This window comes from Antechinus flavipes, chromosome 6, assembly GCF_016432865.1.
Source record: "Antechinus flavipes isolate AdamAnt ecotype Samford, QLD, Australia chromosome 6, AdamAnt_v2, whole genome shotgun sequence".
Taxonomy (NCBI): Eukaryota; Metazoa; Chordata; class Mammalia; order Dasyuromorphia; family Dasyuridae; genus Antechinus; species Antechinus flavipes.
Window position 1 is genome coordinate 180029058 of NC_067403.1, and position 5890 is coordinate 180034947.

Sequence of the window (5890 nt, forward strand, 5' to 3'; positions counted from 1 at the left end):
AAATATGTGTCTTACCCTGTGAACAAATTTTGTTTGCTACCCCTGAGCTCCCCAGAAATGAAATAAATACATAGAAGGGACATTGAAACAGCCCTCTTTCACGCACTGTGGCTTTGAGCAGTTACTTTTCATTGTTCAAACAGTCTTGGAAATGGGGAATATTCCTGATGCTTATGCTTTGTATTATTACTTATTTTAAAATTTTGATTCTTTTCATTGAAAAACAGGTAATAGGTAACTACTTTACTCTTATGTAGGAGAGACAAATGTAAAACAATATTTGTTCTTCTAGCCTCAGTTCTTCTAGCATTCAATTCATTTTTAAAAAAAATAGGTTTTATAACTATTACTGGTCTTAGTTACATAACTATAAAGTCACATGAGAAGCTTGATATTTTTCAAACATTCACATGCACACCACACCACACACACACACACACACACACACACACACACACACACACACACACTAAGGAGGGAAGAAAACAAGCATTTATTAAGAGGCACTTGGATGGTGATCTGGATAAAACAATGTGATTCTGGAATCAGGAATCTGAGTTCAAATGTGGCCTCACATATTAGCTGTGTGATCCTGGGCAAGATATTTAATTCTGTTTGCCTCAGTTTCATCATCTATAAAATGATCTAGAAAAGAAAATGGCAAACTGCTCCAGTTATCTTTGCCAAGAAAATCCCAAATGAAGTCACTCACAAAAAATTGGACACAAGTGAAATGAGTAAACACCAATAAAATGGAAAACAAAGGATTAAATCAAGCAAAAAAGTCCCAAGTACCCATTCAAGTGTGTTTCTAAGGGACAAAGTTGAAAGAGATTCAATAATTGTTTCATACCATAGCAAGAACAGCATATGACAAAATACTCACATTAGGTTGTTCAATTAGCATCTACAGCATAACATTAGGTCATGTGGGTCTGGGGCAACTAGGTGGCAAGTGCATAGAGCACCATTCCTAGATTCTGGAAAACCTGAGTTTACTTAGTAGCAGTGTGACTCTAGGCAACTCCCTTAATTTTGTTTGCCTCAGTTTTCTTATTTATAAAATGACCTGGAGAAGGAAGGACATGGAAAACCATTCTGATATCTTTGCCAAGAAAACTCCAAATGGGCTCACAGAGTTGGATGCAACTAATCTACTAAAAAACAACAACCTGGGTCTCCAAATGAACCAGCCAGTACGTTCCCACACACACACACACACACACACACACACACACACACACACACACTATATGTGAGAGTAAGACCTAAGCTTGGAGTCTACATCTCTGCTTTATGTAGTCTCTTTCACTCTCATCCAAACAGAATAATAAATACTAGGTATCATAAATCTAAAGTCCAGAGGCTGTTTAATTGCTTGTGATGCCTATGTTGCAGCATTGGTCCATTTTAATCACTGCCTCTGCCACTGCTACAAGGGTCTAGCTCAGATTTAGAGTACAAAGCCATGGGTTAAGGAAAAATGAGAATTCCAAATAGGGTACTCATACTAATTCACTGTAGGAAGACCTCCCCATGGCTACCTTTTCTCTTTTCTCCTTTTGGTTTCCAAATTGGACTTTCTCTGAAGTCTTTTTCTTTCCTCATTTCTTTTTTTTCTATGTTCTGAAAGCTTGTCTTTTAGTGACTAGAAACATGCCATGCTCATGAACTATTCACAAACAGACCTTCTACACATGAAAAAAAAACACAAGCAAATAAACAAGCATGCAGGATGGAAACAAATTAAAATGCATGGAATGTTCTGTGTCCCAAATGTCTGATCCTCTTTAGATCCATTCTAACACACTATACCTAAGGTTCAGTATTGATTTTCACAGCTACCATAAGATGAAGCAACCAAGCATTTGTGTAGTACCTACCATATGCCAATTAATATGTTAAACACTTTACTGACAGTACCTCATTTTATCTTTATAGCAACCCTGAGAGGTAGATACTATTATTCTCATTTATTATTTGAGGCAACTGAGGCAGACAGGCGTTGTCACTTGCTCAGGGTCACATAGTTAATTAGTATCTAAGGATACTTTCTGACTACAGGATTAGAGTTCTATGAGCTATTTCCCTTAACTGCCTTTATTGATAATAATTTTAATAGCAAAATAACAGGGGTGGAATATAAAAACAATTATAAAAGAAGACTGATCTAAGGAGTTTGCATGGAAGATTCCAAGAAGAGTTCATCTGAAAAATGAATGGGTTGGAACACACTATCTCTGAGGACCTTTTAGAATTCAAAATCCTATGATCTTATATTTTAAAATGGATGGATTCTATCCAGAGCCAGAGGAATAAAGATGGTACCATTTACTAATATTAGCTCATAGGCCACAATTTAGAAAACACACTAGACTTCTTTGATTAGTCATATGTACTTAGTTTATGGCATTTAAAAGTTAATGTTTCATTTTGTTTTTCCTATATGACCAATCTTACATCATAATATGTTTAATTCTTCAGGTATGAGTTGCTTTCATTCTCAGAGACTTTTAATAGAGAAACAGCTTTAGAGTCAAGAGCTGCCAAGCAATTGCAGATCTATCATTGTATCATGGAAACAAAAAAATATGAATTTGGATAGACTTCAAGAAATAGTAGAGTATAGAAGTTTCTGACATGCTATGGTCCATGGGATCACCATGAGTTGGACACAACTGAATTACTAAACAACAATTGATAAAGGCAATTTCTTCACTGATGGATAGTGAGGGAAGAAGGATCCTTAAAACAAGGAAATTAAGTGAATCATTCTCCCAAAGTACCCAAGATGCTGTTTTCTCTAAATTATAACAAAATCACTAAGATCTATACAACGATCAATATAGCAAATTCAAAGGAAGCTGAGTAACAAGCAGTGGATAACTGCTTGAATCTTGGGGTTTTTTTTTCCCTCCTAATTAGCTAACTGCATGATCTTGGGAGGGTGAATATTCTCCCAATTTTGACCTCAAAGTAGAAGCATTAAGCTATGATTTCAAAACTTATTTTCTGCTCTTTTTATTATTATTTGTTGTAAGGGATGGCACTTTAGAAGTGAGAGGAGAAGACATACTGGGAAATAGAGGTCGTATGAAAACAAAGGCTGTCAATAGACTTTTTAAAATGACTTTTTTTAAAACGAATAAGCTAATATTCACTCAGTTTTCAGTGTGCTTTTTCAAAAGGGAGTGTAGTTTAGAAAACTTTTTTTTTTTAATTTCCTTATAAACTTCATTTGATCTACAGAAGCTGAAGCTGAAATTTGTTAATTATTTCCACTACAAGCCAAATACCAATTGTCCTGGGAATAGTTGCTTCCTTTTCCTCAAACAGCTCATTCCCATCAGTCTATTCCCTCTGGGTTTGATAAAGAGGGTCCAAAGAAATGGGTATCATGTCATGCTTCTCAGAGAAGTTAGAAATAGTTCAACACTGAGGTAGACTTAGTTTCATATAACACCAAATAAAGGTGGCAGACTATGGGAGAGGGTAACAAATTCAAAGAAAAACAGATCTCTTTCAAGTAATGGGCAGTGGGGTGGGGGGAAAGAATTGCTTACTTGAAGTCCAAAAACTGTTGATCGTTCCATTGGGAAAAAGAAGACAACAGGGTCCAGGAAGAAGGATGTTATGATGATTATGAATCAAGACTACCCATGCCAAGAACACTTTGAGCAGAATTCATTATCTTGCTTCAGATTTCATAACTCTCATTTTCTCCTCTTCATTCTTCTCTCTTTTTAGCCAATGATCTCTCTCTTGGCTGAGGCTGGGTGTAAGGGCATCCCAGCAGGAAACAGGCAAACTGATCTTGACAAGGACTATTTGGAATAATGGAGCAATGGAACATCTTTGTTTCTTAGGTTTATTCTGTAGCTTTGCGTTTGGGGGGATTTTTGTTTTGTTTGGGGGGTATTTGCCAGCCAGACAAAGTTTTGCTTTTTGGAATGCTTGCCATTTGTTCTTGGATGCTTTCCTGTTTAAATAACCCTACATTTTTCTTCATTTGTTTCCTGCTATTAGATATTCTCTCTTCTGAGGAAACTCCAAGGAATTAAAAGTTTAATAAATTCACTAACTTATTTAAAAGACAGCATGACATTATGGTTAAAGATCTGACTTCAAAACCAATAAGACTGGTTCAATATTGATTTTTGACACATATTGGCTGTGTATGTGAACTGGACAAACCATTTAATTTCTAATTTTCTGGCCATTTTCCCAAGATTCTATGTTGCAAAGAAAAAAAAATGATACTGAAGTCCACATACCAACGAAACTATAGATTTAAACCCTATCTCTGTCTAAAAGTTTAACGTCCATCCTCCCTCCCCCATTCATTTGAGTAGTTCCTAACACTGGTGTTATCTTTCTTTTATAATATGTGCCCCAAATAAGTTTAAGGTATTGTTTTGGATGGGTTGGCTACCTTGTTTCACTTCTTGTAGTTTATATCCCAGATATTAGTGCATTATTTGGTGCACTGGTTCCATCTGCTGGACAGGATTAAAATTGATGAATTATGAAAGGACTAGCTCATAGACGGTCATAATTCAATCAAGTAGGACTCTTGTTTTTTAGAATAATTATGTCTCTAGTGTTTCTGAAATCCCTTTGGAAATCTCTTACTCCAGTATTGGAAAAAAACACTGTTGGAGCATTTAGTTACTATAAGTATTTAAGGATATCATGTGTTGAGATTGCTGGAATCATTAAGATACTCCATTGCCATGAATCTGAAATCGCATCAATATGGGCATTCCCTCCAATAGGGTAGTTCACAATCTATCCATGGCTGCCAAGAGTCTCAGGAGTCTCTTGTTCCTGTCCTCTCAAATGTTGCTCAAAACAAATTTCTCCACTTTCTCTTGATATAAGAAAGAATACATAAGGTAGCTATTGATTAGTCCTCACTTTCACTATGTGACCAGTTTTATCTCCTTTTTCACTTATACTTTTCTTTGATGGCATCTTTTATTTCCTTTTTCTTTCATGATTCCTTGCTTGTAATATGTTGTAGTCTCCTCATATCCACCATTAACTAACCTCTGGGTGATGTTTCTATTTCAATTTTTGAGGATGCTATGATTTCTACCAAATGAAAACACTGGAAAAAAACTGTGGTTGTTTTTTAAAGACCTGGCTTTGTTTCAAGAAGATGCCTAGGCTCACACACACACAAAAAAAAATTATAACTTCCTTTCAGCCACCCAGATCATTTTTTCTACCATTTAATTCTGGGCATTGGTCATTTTCAGTTTCTAAGATGTGTGGGGGGAGAGGGGAGGAGGAATATATGTGGATGTGTGTGTTCCAAAGAGATTTGCATGTAGGCATATAGTGGTAGAAAAATACTTTAGATTGACTCCTCAATTACATATCATAGTATGACTAATTAGTAGGTTTTCTTCATCCACTTGCTTTCCCATGTGAAGAATAAAATACCTTTGAGTGAATGATTAAAATGATAAATATAAACTAGTTAGATTTCATTTACAAACTCACAGAAGCATGAAATTTTTTAAATATCATGTTTTAATTTGACTCTGCAAAGTACTTATTTGTTTAAAAGTATATACTTGGCATCAGTCATTCAATCCATAATCACATATTAAGAATCATCTGTGTTCTACATTAGGGGAAGACAACATTAAGATAAAACATAGACTTAGCCTTCTGGAAGGAAAATAGGCTGAGAGATAAGGCACCTATGCAGATAACTATAACAGACACCCATTACTGGGAAATTTGTATGGGAAGTTTACTTGGTTCTATTTGAAACAATAAAATAACTTAGAAATCATCTAATCATCAAACTAGCAAAAAAAAAAAAAAAAACACTCAAACGGAAATGGGATCACAGAACCATATATAAGTATCTCTATGG